Below are 25557 nucleotides of genomic sequence, written 5' to 3'. Positions count from 1 at the left end.
TAAACCTAATACGAACCCTAACCCTAATAACCCTAACCCTGACCCTAAAACCCTAACCCTAATATGAATCCTAACCCTAACCCCTAAACATAACCATAACCCTTAATCCCTAACCCTAATAACTCTAACCCTTACCATAAAACTAATACCCTAACCCTAACTCTTATACCCTAATACCCTAATCCTAACCCTAATTATCCTAACCCTAAAACTCGAACGCTAACCCTAATACCCTAACTATAAAACCCTAACCCTAATATCCTAACCCTAACCCTAACCCTAACACGAACCCTAACCCTAACCCAAAACCCTAACCCTAATCCTAACCCTAATACGAACACTAACTCTAACCCTAAACCAAACATAATCCCTAACCCTAACCATAATAAGAACCCTAACCCTAAAACCCTAACCCTAATACGAATCCTTACCCTAACCCTAATATGAACCCTAACACTAAAACGAACCCTTACCCTAACTCTAACCCTAAACCTAATACGAACCCTAACCCTAATAACCCTAACCCTGACCCTAAAACCCTAACCCTAATATGAATCCTAACCCTAAACCCTAACTATAACCATAACCCTAAATCCCTAACCCTAATAACCCAAACCCCTAACCCTAACCCTGAGCCTAATACCGTAACTCTTATACCCTAATACCCTAATCCTAACCCTAACCCTAATTACCCTAACCCTAAAACCCTAACCCTAACCCTAATACCCTAACCCTAACCCGAACCCTAACCCTAACACGAACCCTAACCCAAAACTCTAACCCTGATCCTAACCATAACCCTAATACGAGCCCTAACTCTATCTCTAACCCTAATACGAACCTGAACCTTAACCCTAAACCTAATACGTTCCCTAACCCAAACCCTAACCCTGATACAAACCCTAACCCTAGCCCTAACCCTAATACGTACCTTTACCCTAACCATAACCCTAACGCTAACATGAACCCTAAGCCTAACCCTAATATGAACCCTAACCCTAATCCCTAACCCTAACGCTAACCCTAACCCTAATACGAACCCTAACCCAAACCCTAACCCTTAAACTCTAACCCCTAACCCTAACACTAACCCTAACCGTAACACGAACCCTAACCCTAAAGCTAATATGAACCCTAACCCTAACACGAACCTGAACCCTACCCCTATCTCTAACCCTAACCCTAATACAAACTCTAACTCTAATACGAACCCTAACCCTAGCACTAACCCTAATATGAACCCTTACCCTAAGTATAACCTTAACCTTAACACGAACCCTAACCCTAACCCTTATATGAACCCTAACCCAAAACCCTTACCCTAACACAAATGCGAACCCTAACCCTAAAACCCTAACCCTAATACGAACCCTTACCCTAACCCTAATATGAACCCTAACCCTAATACGAACCCTAACCCTAACTCTAACCCTAAACCTAATACAAACCATAACCCTAACCCTGACCCTAAAACCCTAACCCTAATATGAATCCTAACCCTAAACCTAACCCCTAACCATAACCCTAAATCCCTACCCTAATTACCCTAACCCCTAACCCTAACCCTAAGCCTAATACCCTAACCCTAACTCTAATACCCTAATACCCTAATCCTAACCCTTACCCTAATAACCCTAACCCTAAAACTCTAACCCTAACCCTAATACCCTAACTGTAAAACCCTAACCCTAATACCCTAACCCTAACCCCTAACCATAACCATAACCCTAAATCCCTAACCCTAATAACCCAAACCCCTAACCCTAACCCTGAGCCTAATACCGTAACTCTTATACCCTAATACCCTAATCCTAACCCTAACCCTAATTACCCTAACCCTAAAACCCTAACCCTAACCCTAATACCCTAACCCTAACCCGAACCCTAACCCTAACACGAACCCTAACCCAAAACTCTAACCCTGATCCTAACCATAACCCTAATACGAGCCCTAACTCTATCTCTAACCCTAATACGAACCTGAACCTTAACCCTAAACCTAATACGTTCCCTAACCCAAACCCTAACCCTGATACAAACCCTAACCCTAGCCCTAACCCTAATACGTACCTTTACCCTAACCATAACCCTAACGCTAACATGAACCCTAAGCCTAACCCTAATATGAACCCTAACCCTAATCCCTAACCCTAACGCTAACCCTAACCCTAATACGAACCCTAACCCAAACCCTAACCCTTAAACTCTAACCCCTAACCCTAACACTAACCCTAACCGTAACACGAACCCTAACCCTAAAGCTAATATGAACCCTAACCCTAACACGAACCTGAACCCTACCCCTATCTCTAACCCTAACCCTAATACAAACTCTAACTCTAATACGAACCCTAACCCTAGCACTAACCCTAATATGAACCCTTACCCTAAGTATAACCTTAACCTTAACACGAACCCTAACCCTAACCCTTATATGAACCCTAACCCAAAACCCTTACCCTAACACAAATGCGAACCCTAACCCTAAAACCCTAACCCTAATACGAACCCTTACCCTAACCCTAATATGAACCCTAACCCTAATACGAACCCTAACCCTAACTCTAACCCTAAACCTAATACAAACCATAACCCTAACCCTGACCCTAAAACCCTAACCCTAATATGAATCCTAACCCTAAACCTAACCCCTAACCATAACCCTAAATCCCTACCCTAATTACCCTAACCCCTAACCCTAACCCTAAGCCTAATACCCTAACCCTAACTCTAATACCCTAATACCCTAATCCTAACCCTTACCCTAATAACCCTAACCCTAAAACTCTAACCCTAACCCTAATACCCTAACTGTAAAACCCTAACCCTAATACCCTAACCCTAACCCCTAACCCTAACCCTAACACGAACCCTAACCCTAACCCAAAACCCTAACCCTAACCCTAATCCTAACCCTAATACAAACCCTAACTCTATCCCTAACCCTAAACTGAACCTAATCCCTAATCCTAACCATAATACGAACCCTAACCCTAAAACCCTAACCCTAATACGAATCCTTACCCTAACCCTAATATGAACCCTAACACTAATACGAACCCTAACCCTAAACCTAATATGAACCCTAACCCTAATAACCCTAACCCTGACCCTAAAACCCTAACCCTAATATGAATCCTAACCCTAACCCTAACCCCTAACAATAACCATAACCCTAAATCCCTAACCCTAATAACCCAAACCCCTAACCCTATCCCTGAGCCTAATACCCTAACTCTAATACCCTAATACCCTAATCCTAACCCTAACCCTAATAACCCTAACCCTAAAACCCTAACCCTATCCCTAATACCCTAACCCTATCCCCTAACACTAACCCTAACCCTAACACGAACCCTAACCCAAACCCAAAACTCTAACCCTGATACTAAAAATAACCCTAATACGAGCCCAATCTCTATCTCTAACCCTAATACGAACCTGAACCTTAACCCTAAACCTAATACAAACCCTAACCCAAACCCTAACCCTGATACGAATCCTAACCCTAGCCCTAACCCTAATACGAACCTTAACCCTAACCATAACCCTAACCCTAACATGAACCCTAACCCTAATATGAACCCTAACCCTAATCCAAATCCCTAACGCTAACCATAATACGAACCCTAACCCAAACCCTAACCCTTAAACCCTAACCCCTAACCCTAACACTAACCTTAACACGAACCCTAACCCTAATATGAACCCTAACCCCTAACCCTAACCCTAACCTAACCCCTAACCCTAACATGAACCCTAAGCCTAACCCAAAACTCTATCCCTAATCCTAACCCTAACCCTAATACGAACCCTAACTCTAACCCTAACCCTAACACGAACCTGAACCCTAACCCTATCTCTAACCCTAACCCTAATACAAGCCCTAACCCTAATACAAACCCTAACCCTAGCCCTAACCCTAATACGAACCCTTACCCTAACTATAACCTTAACCTTAACACGAACCCTAACCCTAACCCTAATATGAACCCTAACCCAAAACCCTAACCCTAACCCAAATACGAACCCTAAAACCCTAACCCTCACCCTAATACGAACCCTTACCCTAACATCTAATATGAACCCTAACCCTAATACGAACCTTAACCCTAACTCTAACCCTAAACCTAATACGAACCCTAACCCTAATAACCCTAACCCTGACCCTAAAACCCTAACCATAATATGAATCCTAACCCTAACCCTAACCCCTAACCATAACCATAACCCTTAATCCCTAACAATAATAACTCTAACCCTAACCCTAAACCTAATACCCTAACCCTAACTCTAATACCCTTATACCCTAATCCTAACCCTAACCCAAATAACCCTAACCCTAAAACTCTAACCCTAACCCTAATACCCTAACTATAAAACCCTAACCCTAATACCCTAACCCTAACCCCTAACCCTAACACGAACCCTAACCCTAATCCTAACCCTAATATGAACCCTAACTCTAACCCTAACCCGAACCTAATCCCTAACCCTAACCATAATATGAACCCTAACCCTAAAACCCTAACCCTAATACGAATCCTTACCCTAACCCTAATATGAACCCTAACACTAATATGAACCTAACCCTAACCCTAAACCTAATACGAACCCTAACCCTAATAACCCTAACCCTGACCCTAAAACCCCAACCCTAATATGAATCCTAACCCTAACCCTAACCCCTAACCATAACCCTAAATCCCTAACCCTAATAACCCAAACCCCTAACCCTATCCCTGAGCCTAATACCCTAACTCTAATACCCTAATACCCTAATCCTAACCCTAATAACCCTAACCCTAAAACCCTAACCCTAACCCTAATACCCTAACCCGAACACTAACCCTAACCCTAACACGAACCCTAACCCAAACCCAAAACTCTAACCCTGATCCTAACCATAACCCTAATACGAGCCCAATCTCTATCTCTAACCCTAATACGAACCTGAACCTTAACCCTAAACCTAATACAAACACTAACCCAAACCCTAAACTTGATACGAACCCTAACCCTAGCCCTAACCCTAATACGAACCTTAACCCTAACCATAACCCTAACCCTAACACGAACCCTAACCCTAACCCTAATATAAACCCTAACCCTAATCCAAATCCCTAACCCTAACGCTAATCCTAACCCTAATACGAACCCTAGCCCAAACCCTAACCCTTAAACCCTAACCCCTAACCCTAACACTAACCCTAACCCTAACACGAACCCTAACCCTAACCCTAATATGAACCCTACCCCCTAACCCTAACCTAACCCCTAACCCTAACACGAACCCTAAGCCTAACCCAAAACTCTATCCCTAATCCTAACCCTAACCCTAATACGAACCCTAACTCTAACCCTAACCCTAACACGAACCTGAACCCTAACCCTATCTCTAACCCTAACCCTAATACAAGCCCTAACCCAATACAAACCCTAACTCTAAAACCCTAACCCTAACCCTAATACGAACCCTTACCATAACCCTAATATGAACCCTAATACGAACCCTAACCCTAACTCTAACCCTAAACCTAATACGAACCGTAACCCTAATAACCCTGACCCTAAAACCCTAATATGAATCCTAACCCTAACCCCTAACCATAACAATAACCCTAAATCCCTACCCTTATAACCCTAACCCCTAACCCTAACCCTAACACGAACCCTAACCCTAACCCAAAACCCTAACCCTAACCCTAATCCTAACCCTAATACGAACCCTAACTCTAACCCTAACCCCAACCCGAACCTAATCCCTAATCCTAACCATAATACGAACCCTAACCCTAAAACACTAACCCTAATACGAATCCTTACCCTAACCCTAATATGAACCCTAACACTAATACCAACCCTAAACCTAACCCTAAACCTAATACGAACCCTAACCCTAATAACCCTAACCCTGACCCTAAAACCCTAACCCTAATATGAATCCTAACCCTAACCCCTAACCATAACCATAACCCTAAATCCCTAACCCTAATATCCCAAACCCCTAACCCAATCCCTGAGCCTAATACACTAACTCTAATACCCTAATACCCTAATCCTAACCCTAACCCTAATAACCCTAACCCTAAAACCCTTACCCTAAAACCCTAACCCTAACCCTAATACCCTAACCCTAACCCCTAACACTAACCCTAACCCTAACACGAACCCTAACCCAAACCCAAAACTCTAACCATGATCCTAACCATAACCCTAATACGAGCCCTAACTCTATCTCTAACCCTAATACGAACCTGAACCATAACCCTAAACCTAATACAAACTCTAACCCATACCCTAACCCTGATACGAACCCTAACCCTAGCCCTAACCCTAATACGAACCTTAACCCTAACCATAACCCTAACCCTAACACGAACCCTAACCCTAACCCTAATATGAACCCTAACCCTAATCCAAATCCCTAAACCTAATGCTAACCCTAACCCTAATACGAACCCTAACCCAAACCCTAACCCTTAAACCCTAACTCCTAACACTAACCCTAACCCTAACACGAACCCTAACACTAATATGAACCCTAACCCCTAACCCTAACCCTAACCTAACCCCTAACCCTAACACGAACCCTAAACCTAACCCAAAACTCTATCCCTAATCCTAGCCCTAATATGAACCCTAACTCTAACCCTAACCCTAACACGAACCTGAACCCTAACCCTATCTCTAACCCTAACCCTAATACAAGCCCTAACCCTAATACAAACACTAACCCTAGCCCTAACCCTTATACGAACCCTTACCCTAACTATAACCTTAACCTTAACACAAACCCTAACCCTAACCCTAATATGAACCCTAACCCAAAACCCTAACCCTAACCCAAATACGAACCGTAACCCTAAAACCCTAACCCTCACCCTAATACGAACCCTTACCCTAACCCTAATATGAACCCCAACCCTAATACGAACCTTAACCCTAATACGAACCTTAACCCTAACGCTAACCCTAAACCTAATACGAACCCCAGCCCTTATAACCCTAACCCTGACACTAAAACCCTAACCCTAATATGAATCCTAACCCTAACCCTAACCCCTAACCATAACCATAACCCTTAATCCCTAACCCTTATAACTCTAACCCTAACCCTAAGGCTAATACCCTAACCCTAACTCTAATACCCTTATACCCTAATCCTAGCCCTAACCCTAATAACCCTAACCATAAAACTCTAACCCTAACCCTAACCCTAATACCCTAACGTTAAAACCCTAACCCTAATACCCTAACCCTAACCCTAACCCTAACACGAACCTTAACCCTAACCCAAAACCCTAACCCTAATCCTAACCCTAATATGAACCCTAACTCTAACCCTAACCCTAACCCGAACCTAATCCCTAACCCTAACCATAATACGAACCCTAACCCTAAAACCCTAACCCTAATACGAATCCTTACCCTAACCCTATTATGAACCCTAACACTAATACGAACCCTAACCCTAAACCTAATACGAACCCTAACCCTAATAACCCTAAAACCCTAACATGAATCCTAACCCTAACCCTAACCCCTAACCATAACCCTAAATCCCTAACCCTAATAACCCAAACCACTAACCCTATCCCTGAGCCTAATACCCTAACTCTAATACCCTAATACCCTAATCCTAACCCTAACCCTAATAACCCTAACCCTAAAACCCTAACCCTAACCCTAATACCCTGATCCTAACCCCGAACACTAACCCTAACCCTAACACGAACCCTAACCCAAACCCAAAACTCTAACCCTGATCCTAAACATAACCCTAATACGAGCCCAATCTCTATCTCTAACACTAATATGAACCTGAACCTTAACCCTAAACCTAATACAAACCCTAACCCAAACCCTAACCCTGATACGAACCCTAACCCTAGCCCTAACCCTAATACGAACCTTAACCCTAACCATAACCCTAACCCTAACACGAACCCTAACCCTAACCCTAATATGAACCCTAACCCTAATCCAAATCCCTAACCCTAACCCTAATACGAACCCTAACCCAAACCCTAACCCTTAAACCCTAACCCCTAACCCTAACACTAACCCTAACACGAACCCTAACCCTAATATGAACCCTAACCCCTAACCCTAACCTAACCCCTAACCCTAACATGAATCCTAAGCCTAACCCAAAACTCTATCCCTAATCCTAACCCTAACCCTAATACAAACCCTAACTCTAACCCTAACCCTAACACAAACCTGAACCCTAACCCTATCTCTAACCCTAACCCTAATACAAGCCCTAACCCTAATACAAACCTAACCCTAGCCCTAACCCTAATACGAACTCTCACCCTAACTATAACCTTAACCTTAACACGAACCCTAACCCTAACCCTAATATGAACCCTAACCCAAAACCCTAACCCTAACCCAAATACGAACCCTAACCCTAAAACCCTAACCCTCACCCTAATACGAACCCTCACCCTAACACCTAATATGAACCCTAACTCTAAAACGAACCTTAACCCTAACTCTAACCCTAAACCTAATACGAACCCTAACCCTTATAACCCTAACCCTGACCCTTTAACCCTAACCATAATATGAATCCTAACCCTAACCCTAACCCCTAACCATAACCATAACCCTTAATCCCTAACACTAATAACTCTAACCCTAACCCTAAAACTAATACCCTAACCCTAACTCTAATACCCTTATACCTTAATCCTAACCCTAACCCTAATAACCCTAACCCTAAAACTCTAACCCTAACCCTAATACCCTAACTATAAAACCCTAACCCTAATACCCTAACCCTAACCCCTAACCCTAACACGAACCCTAACCCTAATCCTAACCCTAATATGAAACCTAACTCTAACCCTAACCCGAACCTAATCCCTAACCCTCACCATAATACGAACCGTAACCCTAAAACCCTAACCCTAATACGAATCCTTACCCTAACCCTAATATGAACCCTAACACTAATACGAACCCTAACCCTAACCCTAAACCTAATACGAACCCTGACCCTAATAACCCTAACCCTGACCCTAAAACCCTAACCCTAATATGAATCCTAACCCTAACCCTAACCCCTAACCATAACCCTAAATCCCTAACCCTAATAACCCAAACCCCTAACCCTATCCCTGAGCCTAATACCCTAACTCTAATACTCTAATACCCTAATGCTAACCCTAACCCTAATAACTCTAACCCTAAAACCCTAACCCTAACCCTAATACCCTTACCCGAACACTAACCCTAACCCTAACACGAACCCTAACTCAAACCCAAAACTCTAACCCTGATCCTAACCATAACCCTAATACGAGCCCAATCTCTATCTCTAACCCTAATACGAACCAGAACCTTAACCCTAAACCTAATACAAACCCTAACCCAAACCCTAAACCTGATACGTACCCTAACCCTAGCCATAACCCTAATACGAACCTTAAGCCTAACCATAACCCTAACCCTAACACGAACCCTAACCCTAACCCTAATATGAACCCTAACCCTAATCCAAATCCCTAACCCTAACGCTAATCCTAACCCTAATACGAACCCTAGCCCAAACCCTAACCCTTAAACCCTAACCCCTAACCCTAACACTAATCCTAACCCTAACACGAACCCTAACCCTAACCCTAATATGAACCCTAACCCCTAACCCTAACCCTAACCTAACCCCTAACCCTAACACGAACCCTTAGCCTAACCCAAAACTCTATCCCTAATCCTAACCCTAACCCTAATACGAACCCTAACTCTAACCTAACCCTAATACAAACCCTAACCCTAATACAAACCCTAACCCTAGCCCTAACCCTAATATGAACCCTTACCCTAACTATAACCTTAACCTTAACACAAACCCTAACCCTAACCTAATATGAACCCTAACCCAATACCCTAACCCTAACCCAATTACGAACCCTAACCCTAAAACCCTAACCCTCACCCTAATACGAACCCTTACCCTAACCCTAATATGAACCCTAACCCTAATACGAACCTTAACCCTAACTCTAACCCTAAACCTAATACGAACCCTAACCCTAATAACCCTAACCCTGACCCTAAAACCCTAACCCTAATATGAATCCTAACCCTAACCCTAACCCCTAACCATAACCATAACCCTTAATCCCTAACCCTAATAACTCTAACCCTAACCCTAAGCCTAATACACTAACCCTAACTCTAATACCCTTATACCCTAATCCGAACCCTAACCCTAATAACCCAAACCCTAAAACTCTAACCCTAACCCTAACCCTAATACCGTAACTATAAAACCCTAACCCTAATACCCCTAACCCTACCCCCTAACCCTAACCCTAACACGAACCCTAATCCTAACCCTAATACGAACCCTAACTCTAACCCTAACCCTAACCCGAACCTAATCCCTAACCCTAACCATAATACGAACCATAACCCTAACCCAAAACCCAAAACCCTAACCCTAACCCTAATCCTAACCCTAATACGAACCCTAACTCTAACCCTAACCATAACCCGAACCTAATCCCTAACCCTAACCATAATACGAACCATAACCCTAAAACACTAACAGTAATATGAATCCTTACCCTAACCATAATATGAACCCTAACACTAATACGAACCCTAACCATAACTCTAACCCTAAACCTAATACGTACCCTAACCCTAATAACCCTAACCCCGACCCTAAAACCCTAACCCTAAATCCCTAACCCTAATTCCCAAACCCTGAACCCTAACCCTGAGCCTAATAACCTAACTCTAATACCCTAATACCCTAATCCTAACACTAACCCTAATAACCCTAACCCTAAAACCCTAACCCCAACCCTAATACCCTAACCCTAACACGAACCCTAACCCTAACCCAAAACTCTAACCCTGATCCTAACCATAACCCTAATACGAACCCTAACTCTATCTCTAACCCTAACACGAACCTGAACCTTAACCCTAAACCTAATACGAACCCTAACCCAAACCCTAACCCTGATACGAACCCTAACCCTAGCCCTAACCCTAATACGAACCTTTACCCTAACCATAACCCTAACCCTAACACGAACCCTAACCCTAACCCTAATATGAACCCTAACCCTAATCCAATTCACTAACCCTAACGCTAACCCTAACCCTAATACGAACCCAAACCCTAACCCTTAAACCCTAACCCCTAACCCTAACACTAACCCGAACCTAATCCCTAACCCTAACCATAATACGAACCCTAACCCTAATTCAAACCCTAAACCTAACCCCTAACCCTAACACGAACCCTAAGCCTAACCCAAAACTCTAACCCTAATCCTACACCTAACCCTAATACGAACCCTAACTCTAAACCTAACCCTAACACGAACCTGAACCCTAACCCTATCTCTAACCCTAACTCTAATACAAACACTAACCCTAATACGAACCCTAACCCTAGCCCTTACCCTAATATGAACCCTTACCCTAACTATAACCTTAACCTTAACATGAACCCTAACCCTAATATGAATCCTAACCCAAAACCCTAACCCTAACCCAAATACGAACCCTAACACTAAAACCCTAACCCTAACCCTAATACGAACCCTTACCCTAATCCTAATATGAACCCTAACCCTAATACGAACCCTAACCCTAACTCTAACCCTAAACCTAATACGATCCCTAACCCTAATAACCCTAACCCTGACCCTAAAACCCTAACCCTAATATGAATCCTAACCCTAACCCCTAACCATAACCATAACCCTAAATCCCTACCCTTATAAACCTAACCCCTAACCCTAACACAAACCCTAACCCTAACCCAAAACCCTAACCCTAACCCTAATCCTAACCCTAATATGAACCCTAACTCTAACCCTAACCCTAACCCGAACCTAATCCCTAACCCTAACCATAATACGAACCCTAACCCTAAAACCCTAACCCTAATACGAATCCTTACCCTAACCCTATTATGAACCCTAACACTAATACGAACCCTAACCCTAACTCTAACCCTAAACCTAATACGTACCCTAACCCTAATAACCCTAACCCTGACCCTAAAACCCTAACCCTAATATGAATCCTATCCCTAACCCTAAACCCTAACCATAACCATAACCCTAAATCCCTAACCCTAATTCCCAAACCCCGAACCCTAACCCTGAGCCTAATACCCTAACTCTAATACCCTAATACCCTAATCCTAACCCTAACCCTAATAACCCTAACCCTAAAACCCTAACCCTAATACCCTAACCCTAACCCCTAACCCTAACCCTAACCCAAAACTCTAACCCTGATCCTAACCATAACCCTAATACGAGCCCTAACTCTATCTCTAACCCTAATACGAACCTGAACCTTAACCCTGAACCTAATACGAACCCTAACCCAAACCCTAACCCTGATACGAACCCCGTCCCTAGCCCTAACCCTAATACGAACCTTTACCCTAACCATAACCCTAACACGAACCCTAACCCTAATATGAACCCTAACCCTAATCCAAATCACTAACCCTAACGCTAACTCTAACCCTAATACGAACCCTAACCCAATCCCTAACCCTTAAACCCTAACCCCTAACCATAACCATAACCCTTAAACCCTAACCCTAATAACTCTAACCCTAACCCTAAGCCTAATACCCTAACCCTAACTCTAATACCCTTATACCCTAATCCTAACCCTAACCCTAATAACCCAAACCCTAAAACTCTAACCCTAACCCTAACCCTAATACCGTAACTATAAAACCCTAACCCTAATACCCCTAACCCTACCCCCTAACCCTAACCCTAACACGAACCCTAACCCTAACCCAAAACCCTAACAATAACCCTAATCCTAACCCTAATACGAACCGTAACTCTAACCCTAACCCTAACCCGAACCTCATCCCTAACCCTAACCATAATACGAACCATAACCCTAAAACATTAACAGTAATATGAATCCTTACCCTAACCCTAATATGAACCCTAACACTAATACGAACCCTAACCATAACTCTAACCCTAAACCTAATATGTACCCTAACCATAATAACCCTAACCCTGACCCTAAAACCCTAACCCTAATATGAATCCTAATCCTAACCCTAAACACTAACCATAACCATAACCCTAAATCCCTAACCCTAATTCCCAAACCCTGAACCCTAACCCTGAGCCTAATACCCTAACTCTAATACCCTAATACCCTAATCCTAACACTAACCCTAATAACCCTAACCCTAAAACCCTAACCCCAACCCTAATACCCTAACCCTAACCCCTAACACGAACCCTAACCCTAACCCAAAACTCTAACCCTGATCCTAACCATAACCCTAATACGAGCCCTAACTCTATCTCTAACCCTAACACGAACCTGAACCTTAACCCTAAACCTAATACAAACCCTAACCCAAACCCTAACCCTGATACGAACCCTAACCCTAGCCCTAACCCTAATACGTACCTTTACCCTAACCATAACCCTAACGCTAACATGAACCCTAACCCTAATATGAACCCTAACCTTAATCCAAATCCCTAACCCTAACGCTAACCATAACCCTAATACGAACCCTAACCCAAACCCTAACCATTAAACCCTAACCCCTAACCCTAACACTAACCCTAACACGAACCCTAACCCTAACCCTAATATGAACCCTATCCCCTAACCCTAAACCCTAACCCTTACACGAACCCTAACCCAAAACCTTAACCCTAACTCTAACCCTAATATGAACCCTAACACTAACCCAAATCCCTAACCCTGATCCTAACCCTAATATGAACCCTAACTCTAACCCTAACCCTAACCCGAACCTAATCCCTAACCCTAACCATAATACGAACCCTAACCCTAATTCAAACCCTAAACCTAACCCCTAACCCTAACACGAACCCTAAGCCTAACCCAAAACTCTAATCCTACACCTAACCCTAATACGAACCCTAATTCTAAACCTAACCCTAACACGAACCTGAACCCTAACCCTATCTCTAACCCTAACCCTAATACAGACACTAACCCTAATACGAACCCTAACCCTAGCCCTTACCCTAATATGAACCCTTACCCTAACTATAACCTTAACCTTAACACGAACCCTAACCCTAATATGAACCCTAACCCAAAACCCTAACCCTAACCCAAATACGAACCCTAACCCTAAAACCCTAACCCTAACCCTAATACGAACCCTTACCCTAATCCTAATATGAACCCTAACCCTAATACGAACCCTAACCCTAACTCTAACCCTAAACCTAATATGATCCCTAACCCTAATAACCCTAACCCTGACCCTAAAACCCTAACCCTAATATGAATCCTAACCCTAACCCCTAACCATAACCATAACCCTAAATCCCTACCCTTATAAACCTAACCCCTAACCCTAACACAAACCCTAACCCTAACCCAAAACCCTAACCCTAACGCTAACCCTAACCCTAATACGAACCCAAACCCTAACCCTTAAACCCTAACCCCTAACCCTAACACTAACCCTAACCCTAACACGAACCCTAACCCTAATATGAACCCTATCCCCTAACCCTAAACCCTAACCGTTACACGAACCCTAACCCAAAACCTTAACCCTAACTCTAACCCTAATATGAACCCTAACACTAACCCAAATCCCTAACCCTAATCCTAACCCTAATATGAACCCTAACTCTAACCCTAACCCTAACCCGAACCTAATCCCTAACCCTAACCATAATACGAACCCTAACCCTAATTCAAACCCTAAACCTAACCCCTAACCCTAACACGAACCCTAAGCCTAACCCAAAACTCTAACCCTAATCCTACACCTAACCCTAATACGAACCCTAACTCTAAACCTAACCCTAACATGAACCTGAACCCTAACCCTATCTCTAACCCCAACCCTATTACAAACACTAACCCTAATACGAACCCTAACCCTAGCCCTTACCCTAATATGAACCCTTACCATAACTATAACCTTAATCTTAACACGAACCCTAACCCTAATATGAACCCTAACCCAAAACCCTAACCCTAACCCAAATACGAACCCTAACCCTAAAACCCTAACCCTAATACGAACCCTTACCCTAATCCTAATATGAACCCTAACCCTAATACGAACCCTAACCCTAACTCTAACCCTAAACCTAATACGATCCCTAACCCTAATAACCCTAACCCTGACCCTAAAACCCTAACCCTAATATGAATCCTAACCCTAACCCCTAACCATAACCATAACCCTAAATCCCTAACCTTATAAACCTAACCCCTAACCCTAACACAAACCCTAACCCAAAACCCTAACCCTAACCCTAATCCTAACCCTAATATGAACCCTAACTCTAACCCTAACCCTAACCCGAACCTAATCCCTAACCCTAACCATAATACGAACCCTAACCCTAAAACCCTAACCCTAATACGAATCCTTACCCTAACCCTATTATGAACCCTAACACTAATACGAACCCTAACCCTAACTCTAACCCTAAACCTAATACGTACCCTAACCCTAATAACCCTAACCCTAACCCTAAAAAACCCTAACCCTGACCCTAAAACCCTAACCCTAATATGAATCCTAACCCTAACCCTAAACCCTAACCATAACCATAACCCTAAATCCCTAACCCTAATTCCCAAACCCCGAACCCTAACCCTGAGCCTAATACCCTAACTCTAATACCCTAATACCCTAATCCTAACCCTAACCCTAATAACCTTAACCCTAAAACCCTAACACTAACCCTAATACCCTAACCCTAACCCCTAACCCTAACCCTAACCCAAAACTCTAACCCTGATCCTAACCATAACCCTAATACGAGCCCTAACTCTATCTCTAACCCTAATACGTACCTGAACCTTAACCCTAAACCTAATACGAACCCTAACCCAAACCCTAACCCTGATACAAACCCCGTCCCTAGCCCTAACCCTAATACGAACCTTTACCCTAACCATAACCCTAACCCTAACACGAACCCTAACCCTAATATGAACCCTAACCCTAATCCAAATCACTAACCCTAACGCTAACTCTAACCCTAATACGAACCCTAACCCAATCCCTAACCCTTAAACCCTAACCCCTAATCCTAACACTAACCCTAACCCTAACACGAACCCTAACCCTAACCCTAATATGAACCCTAACCCCTAACCCTAAACCCTAACCCTTACACGAACCCTAACCCAAAACCTTAACCCTAACTCTAACCCTAATATGAACCCTAACACTAACCCAAATCCCTAACCCTAATTCTAACCCTAATATGAACCCTAACTCTAACCCTAACCCTAACACGAACCCTAAGCCTTACCCAAAACTCTAACCCTAATCCTACACCTAACCCTAATACGAACCCTAACTCTAAACCTAACCCTAACACGAACCTGAACCCTAACCCTATCTCTAACCCTAACCCTAATACAAACACTAACCCTAATACGAACCCTAACCCTAGCCCTAACCCTAATACGAACACTTACCCAAACTATAACCTTAACCTTAACCCGAACCCTAACCCTAATATGAACCCTAACCCAAAACCCTAACCCTAACCCAAATACGAACCCTAACCCTAAAACCCTAACCCTAACCCTAATACGAACCCTTACCCTAACCCTAATATGAACCCTAACCCTAATACGAACCCTAATCCTAACTCTAACCCTAAACCTAATACGAACCCTAACCCTAATAACCCTAACCCTAAAACCCTAACCCTAATATGAATCCTAACCCTAACCCCTAACCATAACCATAACCCTAAATCCCTACCCTTATAAACCTAACCCCTAACCCTAACACAAACCCTAACCCTAACCCAAAACCCTAACCCTAACCCTAATCCTAACCCTAATATGAACCCTAACTCTAACCATAACCCTAACCCGAACCTAATCCCTAACCCTAACCATAATACGAACCCTAACCCTAAAACCCTAACCCTAATACGAATCCTTACCCTAACCCTATTATGAACCCTAACACTAATACGAACCCTAACCCTAACTCTAACCCTAAACCTAATACGTACCCTAACCCTAATAACCCTAACCCTGACCCTAAAACCCTAACCCTAATATGAATCCTAAACCTAACCCTAAACCCTAACCATAACCATAACCCTAAATCCCTAACCCTATTTCCCAAACCCCGAACCCTAACCCTGAGCCTAATACCCTAACTCTAAAACCCTAATACCCTAATCCTAACCCTAACCCTAATAACCCTAACCCTAAAACCCTAACCCTAATACCCTAACCCTAACCCCTAACCCTAACCCTAACCCAAAACTCTAACCCTGATCCTAACCATAACCCTAATACGAGCCCTAACTCTATCTCTAACCCTAATACGAATCTGAACCTTAACCCTAAACCTAATACGAACCCTAACCCAAACCCTAACCCTGATACAAACCCCGTCCCTAGCCCTAACCCTAATACGAACCTTTACCCTAACCATAACCCTAACACGAACCCTAACCCTAATATGAACCCTAACCCTAATCCAAATCACTAACCCTAATGCTAACTCTAACCCTAATACGAACCCTAACCCAATCCCTAACCCTTAAACCCTAACCCCTAACCATAACCATAACCCTTAATCCCTAACCCTAATAACTCTAACCCTAACCCTAACTCTAATACCCTAACCCTAACTCTAATACCCTTATACCCTAATCCTAACCCTAACCCTAATAACCCAAACCCTAAAACTCTAACCCTAACCCTAACCCTAATACCGTAACTATAAAACCCTAACCCTAATACCCCTAACCCTACCCCCTAACCCTAACACTAACACGAACCCTAACCCTAACCCAAAACCCTAACCCTAACCCTAATCCTAACCCTAATACGAACCGTTACTCTAACCCTAACCCTAACCCGAACCTAATCCCTAACCCTAACCATAATACGAACCATAACCCTAAAACACTAACAGTAATATGAATCCTTACCCTAACCCTAATATGAACCCTAACACTAATACGAACCCTAACCATAACTCTAACCCTAAACCTAATACGTACCCTAACCATAATAACCCTAACCCTGACCCTAAAACCCTAACCCTAATATGAATCCTAATCCTAACCCTAAACACTAACCATAACCATAACCCTAAATCCCTAACCCTAATTCCCAAACCCTGAACCCTAACCCTGAGCCTAATACCCTAACTCTAATACCCTAATACCCTAATCCTAACACTAACCCTAATAACCCTAACCCTAAAACCCTAACCCCAACCCTAATACCCTAACCCTAACCCCTAACACGAACCCTAACCCTAACCCAAAACTCTAACCCTGATCCTAACCATAACCCTAATACGAGCCCTAACTCTATCTCTAACCCTAACACGAACCTGAACCTTAACCCTAAACCTAATACAAACCCTAACCCAAACCCTAACCCTGATACGAACCCTAACCCTAGCCCTAACCCTAATACGTACCTTTACCCTAACCATAACCCTAACGCTAACATGAACCCTAACCCTAATATGAACCCTAACCTTAATCCAAATCCCTAACCCTAACGCTAACCATAACCCTAATATGAACCCTAACCCAAACCCTAACCCTTAAACCCTAACCCCTAACCCTAACACTAACCCTAACACGAACCCTAACCCTAACCCTAATATGAACCCTATCCCCTAACCCTAAACCCTAACCCTTACACGAACCCTAACCCAAAACCTTAGCCCTAACTCTAACCCTAATATGAACCCTAACACTAACCCAAATCCCTAACCCTAATCCTAACCCTAATATGAACCCTAACTCTAACCCTAACCCTAACCCGAACCTAATCCCTAACCCTAACCATAATACGAACCCTAACCCTAATTCAAACCCTAAACCTAACCCCTAACACGAACCCTAAGCCTAGCCCAAAACTCTAAACCTAATCCTACACCTAACCCTAATACGAACCCTAATTCTAAACCTAACCCTAACACGAACCTGAACCCTAACCCTATCTCTAACCCTAACCCTAATACAAACACTAACCCTAATACGAACCCTAACCCTAGCCCTTACCCTAATATGAACCCTTACCCTAACTATAACCTTAACCTTAACACGAACCCTAACCCTAATATGAACCCTAACCCAAAACCCTAACCCTAACCCAAATACGAACCCTAACCCATAACCCTAACCCTAACCCTAATACGAACCCTTACCCTAATCCTAATATGAACCCTAACCCTAATATGAACCCTAACCCTAACTCTAACCCTAAACCTAATATGATCCCTAACCCTAATAACCCTAACCCTGACCCTAAAACCCTAACCCTATTATGAATCCTAACCCTAACCCCTAACCATAACCATAACCCTAAATCCCTACCCTTATAAACCTAACCCCTAACCCTAACACAAACCCTAACCCTAACCCAAAACCCTAACCCTAACGCTAACCCTAACCCTAATACGAACCCAAACCCTAACCCTTAAACCTTAACCCCTAACCCTAACACTAACCCTAACCCGAACCCTAACCCTAACCCTAATATGAACCCTATCCCCTAACCCTAAACCCTAACCGTTACACGAACCCTAACCCAAAACCTTAACCCTAACTCTAACCCTAATATGAACCCTAACACTAACCCAAATCCCTAACCCTAATCCTAACCCTAATATGAACCCTAACTCTAACCCTAACCCTAACCCGAACCTAATCCCTAACCCTAACCATAATACGAACCCTAACCCTAATTCAAACCCTAAACCTAACCCCTAACCCTAACACGAACCCTAAGCCTAACCCAAAACTCTAACCCTAATCCTACACCTAACCCTAATACGAACCCTAACTCTAAACCTAACCCTAACATGAACCTGAACCCTAACCCTATCTCTAACCCCAACCCTATTACAAACACTAACCCTAATACGAACCCTAACCCTAGCCCTTACCCTAATATGAACCCTTACCCTAACTATAACCTTAATCTTAACACGAACCCTAACCCTAATATGAACCCTAACCCAAAACCCTAACCCTAACCCAAATACGAACCCTAACCCTAAAACCCTAACCCTAATACGAACCCTTACCCTAATCCTAATATGAACCCTAACCCTAATATGAACCCTAACCCTAACTCTAACCCTAAACCTAATACGATCCCTAACCCTAATAACCCTAACCCTGACCCTAAAACCCTAACCCTAATATGAATCCTAACCCTAACCCCTAACCATAACCTTAACCCTAAATCCCTAACCTTATAAACCTAACCCCTAACCCTAACACAAACCCTAACCCAAAAGCCTAACCCTAACCCTAATCCTAACCCTAATATGAACCCTAACTCTAACCCTAACCCTAACCCGAACCTAATCCCTAACCCTAACCATAATACGAACCCTAACCCTAAAACCCTAACCCTAATACGAATCCTTACCCTAACCCTATTATGAACCCTAACACTAATACGAACCCTAACCCTAACTCTAACCCTAAACCTAATACGTACCCTAACCCTAATAACCCTAACCCTAATAACCCTAACCCTGACCCTAAAACCCTAACCCTAATATGAATCCTAACCCTAACCCTAAACCATAACCATAACCATAACCCTAAATCCCTAACCCTAATTCCCAAACCCCGAACCCTAACCCTGAGCCTAATACCCTAACTCTAATACCCTAATACCCTAATCCTAACCCTAACCCTAATAACCCTAACCCTAAAACCCTAACACTAACCCTAATACCCTAACCCTAACCCCTAACCCTAACCCTAACCCAAAACTCTAACCCTGATCCTAACCATAACCCTAATACGAGCCCTAACTCTATCTCTAACCCTAATACGAACCTGAACCTTAACCCTAAACCTAATACGAACCCTAACCCAAACCCTAACCCTGATACAAACCCCGTCCCTAGCCCTAACCCTAATACGAACCTTTACCCTAACCATAACCCTAACCCTAACACGAACCCTAACCCTAATATGAACCCTAACCCTAATCCAAATCACTAACCCTAACGCTAACTCTAACCCTAATACGAACCCTAAATCAATCCCTAACCCTTAAACCCTAACCCCTAATCCTAACACTAACCCTAACCCTAACACGAACCCTAACCCTAACCCTAATATGAACCCTAACCCCTAACCCTAAACCCTAACCCTTACACGAACCCTAACCCAAAACCTTAACCCTAACTCTAACCCTAATATGAACCCTAACACTAACCCAAATCCCTAACCCTAATTCTAACCCTAATATGAACCCTAACTCTAACCCTAACCCTAACACGAACCCTAAGCCTTACCCAAAACTCTAACCCTAATCCTACACCTAACCCTAATACGAACCCTAACTCTAAACCTAACCCTAACACGAACCTGAACCCTAACCCTATCTCTAACCCTAACCCTAATACAAACACTAACCCTAATACGAACCCTAACCCTAGCCCTAACCCTAATACGAACACTTACCCAAACTATAACCTTAACCTTAACACGAACCCTAACCCTAATATGAACCCTAACCTAAAACCCTAACCCTAACCCAAATACGAACCCTAACCCTAAAACCCTAACCCTAACCCTAATACGAACCCTTACCCTAACCCTAATATGAACCCTAACCCTAATACGAACCCTAATCCTAACTCTAACCCTAAACCTAATGCGAACCCTAACCCTAATAACCCTAACCCTGACCCCAAAACCCTAACCCTAATATGAATCCTAACCCTAACCCCTAACCATAACCATAACCCTAAATCCCTACCCTTATAAACCTAACCCCTAACCCTAACACAAACCATAACCCTAACCCAAAACCCTAACCCTAACCCTAATCCTAACCCTAATATGAACCCTAACTCTAACCATAACCCTAACCCGAACCTAATCCCTAACCCTAACCATAATACGAACCATAACCCTAAAACCCTAACCCTAATACGAATCCTTACCCTAACCCTATTATGAACCCTAACACTAATACGAACCCTAACCCTAACTCTAACCCTAAACCTAATATGTACCCTAACCCTAATAACCCTAACCCTGACCCTAAAACCCTAACCCTAATATGAATCCTAAACCTAACCCTAAACCCTAACCATAACCATAACCCTAAATCCCTAACCCTATTTCCCAAACCCCGAACCCTAACCCTGAGCCTAATACCCTAACTCTAATACCCTAATACCCTAATCCTAACCCTAACCCTAATAACCCTAACCCTAAAACCCTAACCCTAATACCCTAACCCTAACCCCTAACCCTAACCCTAACCCAAAACTCTAACCCTGATCCTAACCATAACCCTAATACGAGCCCTAACTCTATCTCTAACCCTAATACGAACCTGAACCTTAACCCTAAACCTAATACGAACCCTAACCCAAACCCTAACTCTGATACGAACCCCGTCCCTAGCCCTAACCCTAATACGAACCTTTACCCTAACCATAACCCTAACACGAACCCTAACCCTAATATGAACCCTAACCCTAATCCAAATCACTAACCCTAACGCTAACTCTAACCCTAATACGAACCCTAACCCAATCCCTAACCCTTAAACCCTAACCCCTAACCATAACCATAACCCTTAATCCCTAACCCTAATAACTCTAACCCTAACCCTAACTCTAATACCCTAACCCTAACTCTAATACCCTTATACCCTAATCCTAACCCTAACCCTAATAACCCAAACCCTAAAACTCTAACCCTAACCCTAACCCTAATACCGTAACTATAAAACCCTAACCCTAATACCCCTAACCCTACCCCCTAACCCTAACACTAACACTAACCCTAACCCTAACCCAAAACCCTAACCCTAACCCTAATCCTAACCCTAATACGAACCGTAACTCTAACCCTAACCCTAACCCGAACCTAATCCCTAACCCTAACCATAATACGAACCATAACCCTAAAACACTAACAGTAATATGAATCCTTACCCTAACCCTAATATGAACCCTAACACTAATACGAACCCTAACCATAACTCTAACCCTAAACCTAATACGTACCCTAACCATAATAACCCTAACCCTGACCCTAAAACCCTAACCCTAATATGAATCCTAATCCTAACCCTAAACACTAACCATAACCATAACCCTAAATCCCTAACCCTAATTCCCAAACCCTGAACCCTAACCCTGAGCCTAATACCCTAACTCTAATACCCTAATACCCTAATCCTAACACTAACCCTAATAACCCTAACCCTAAAACCCTAACCCCAACCCTAATACCCTAACCCTAACCCCTAACACGAACCCTAACCCTAACCCAAAACTCTAACCCTGATCCTAACCATAACCCTAATACGAGCCCTAACTCTATCTCTAACCCTAACACGAACCTGAACCTTAACCCTAAACCTAATACGAACCCTAACCCAAACCCTAACCCTGATACGAACCCTAACCCTAGCCCTAACCCTAATACGTACCTTTACCCTAACCATAACCCTAACGCTACCATGAACCCTAACCCTAATATGAACCCTAACCCTAATCCAAATCCCTAACCCTAACGCTAACCCTAACCCTAATACGAACCCTAACCCAAACCCTAACCCTTAAACCCTAACCCCTAACCCTAACACTAACCCTAACACGAACCCTAACCCTAACCCTAATATGAACCCTATCCCCTAACCCTAAACCCTAACCCTTACACGAACCCTAACCCAAAACCTTAACCCTAACTCTAACCCTAATATGAACCCTAACACTAACCCAAATCCCTAACCCTAATCCTAACCCTAATATGAACCCTAACTCTAACCTTAACCCTAACCCGAACCTAATCCCTAACCCTAACCATAATATGAACCCTAACCCTAATTCAAACCCTAAACCTAACCCCTAACCCTAACACGAACCCTAAGCCTAACCCAAAACTCTAACCCTAATCCTACACCTAACCCTAATACGAACCCTAACTCTAAACCTAACCCTAACACGAACCTGAACCCTAACCCTATCTCTAACCCTAACCCTAATACAAACACTAACCCTAATACGAACCCTAACCCTAGCCCTTACCCTAATATGAACCCTTACCCTAACTATAACCTTAACCTTAACACGAACCCTAACCCTAATATGAACCCTAACTTAAAACCCTAACCCTAACCCAAATACGAACCCTAACCCTAAAACCCTAACCCTAACCCTAATACGAACCCTTACCCTAATCCTAATATGAACCCTAACCCTAATACGAACCCTAACCCTAACTCTAACCCTAAACCTAATACGATCCCTAACCCTAATAACCCTAACCCTGACCCTAAAACCCTAACCCTAATATGAATCCTAACCCTAACCCCTAACCATAACCATAACCCTAAATCCCTACCCTTATAAACCTAACCCCTAACCCTAACACAAACCCTAACCCTAACCCAAAACCCTAACCCTAATGCTAACCCTAACCCTAATACGAACCCAAACCCTAACCCTTAAACCCTAACCCCTAACCCTAACACTAACCCTAACCCTAACACGAACCCTAACCCTAATATGAACCCTATCCCCTAACCCTAAACCCTAACCCTTACACGAACCCTAACCCAAAACCTTAACCCTAACTCTAACCCTAATATGAACCCTAACACTAACCCAAATCCCTAACCCTAATCCTAACCCTAATATGAACCCTAACTCTAGCCCTAACCCTAACCCGAACCTAATCCCTAACCCTAACCATAATACGAACCCTAACCCTAATTCAAACCCTAAACCTAACCCCTAACCCTAACACGAACCCTAAGCCTAACCCAAAACTCTAACCCTAATCCTACACCTAACCCTAATACGAACCCTAACTCTAAACCTAACCCTAACATGAACCTGAACCCTAACCCTATCTCTAACCCTAACCCTAATACAAACACTAACCCTAATACGAACCCTAACCCTAGCCCTTACCCTAATATGAACCCTTACCCTAACTATAACCTTAATCTTAACACGAACCATAACCCTAATATGAACCCTAACCCAAAACCCTAACCCTAACCCAAATACGAACCCTAACCCTAAAACCCTAACCCTAATACGAACCCTTACCCTAATCCTAATATGAACCCTAACCCTAATACGAACCCTAACCCTAACTCTAACCCTAAACCTAATATGATCCCTAACCCTAATAACCCTAACCCTGACCCTAAAACCCTAACCCTAATATGAATCCTAACCCTAACCCCTAACCATAACCATAACCCTAAATCCCTAACCTTATAAACCTAACCCCTAACCCTAACACAAACCCTTACCCAAAACCCTAACCCTAACCCTAATCCTAACCCTAATATGAACCCTAACTATAACCCTAACCCTAACCCGAACCTAATCCCTAACCCTAACCATAATACGAACACTAACCCTAAAACCCTAACCCTAATACGAATCCTTACCCTAACCCTATTATGAACCCTAACACTAATACGAACCCTAACCCTAACTCTAACCCTAAACCTAATACGTACCCTAACCCTAATAACCCTAACCCTGACCCTAAAACCCTA

This window comes from Pseudophryne corroboree, chromosome 1 (assembly GCF_028390025.1).
Source record: "Pseudophryne corroboree isolate aPseCor3 chromosome 1, aPseCor3.hap2, whole genome shotgun sequence".
NCBI classification, from domain to species: Eukaryota; Metazoa; Chordata; class Amphibia; order Anura; family Myobatrachidae; genus Pseudophryne; species Pseudophryne corroboree.
This window is presented reverse-complemented; position numbering follows the sequence as displayed.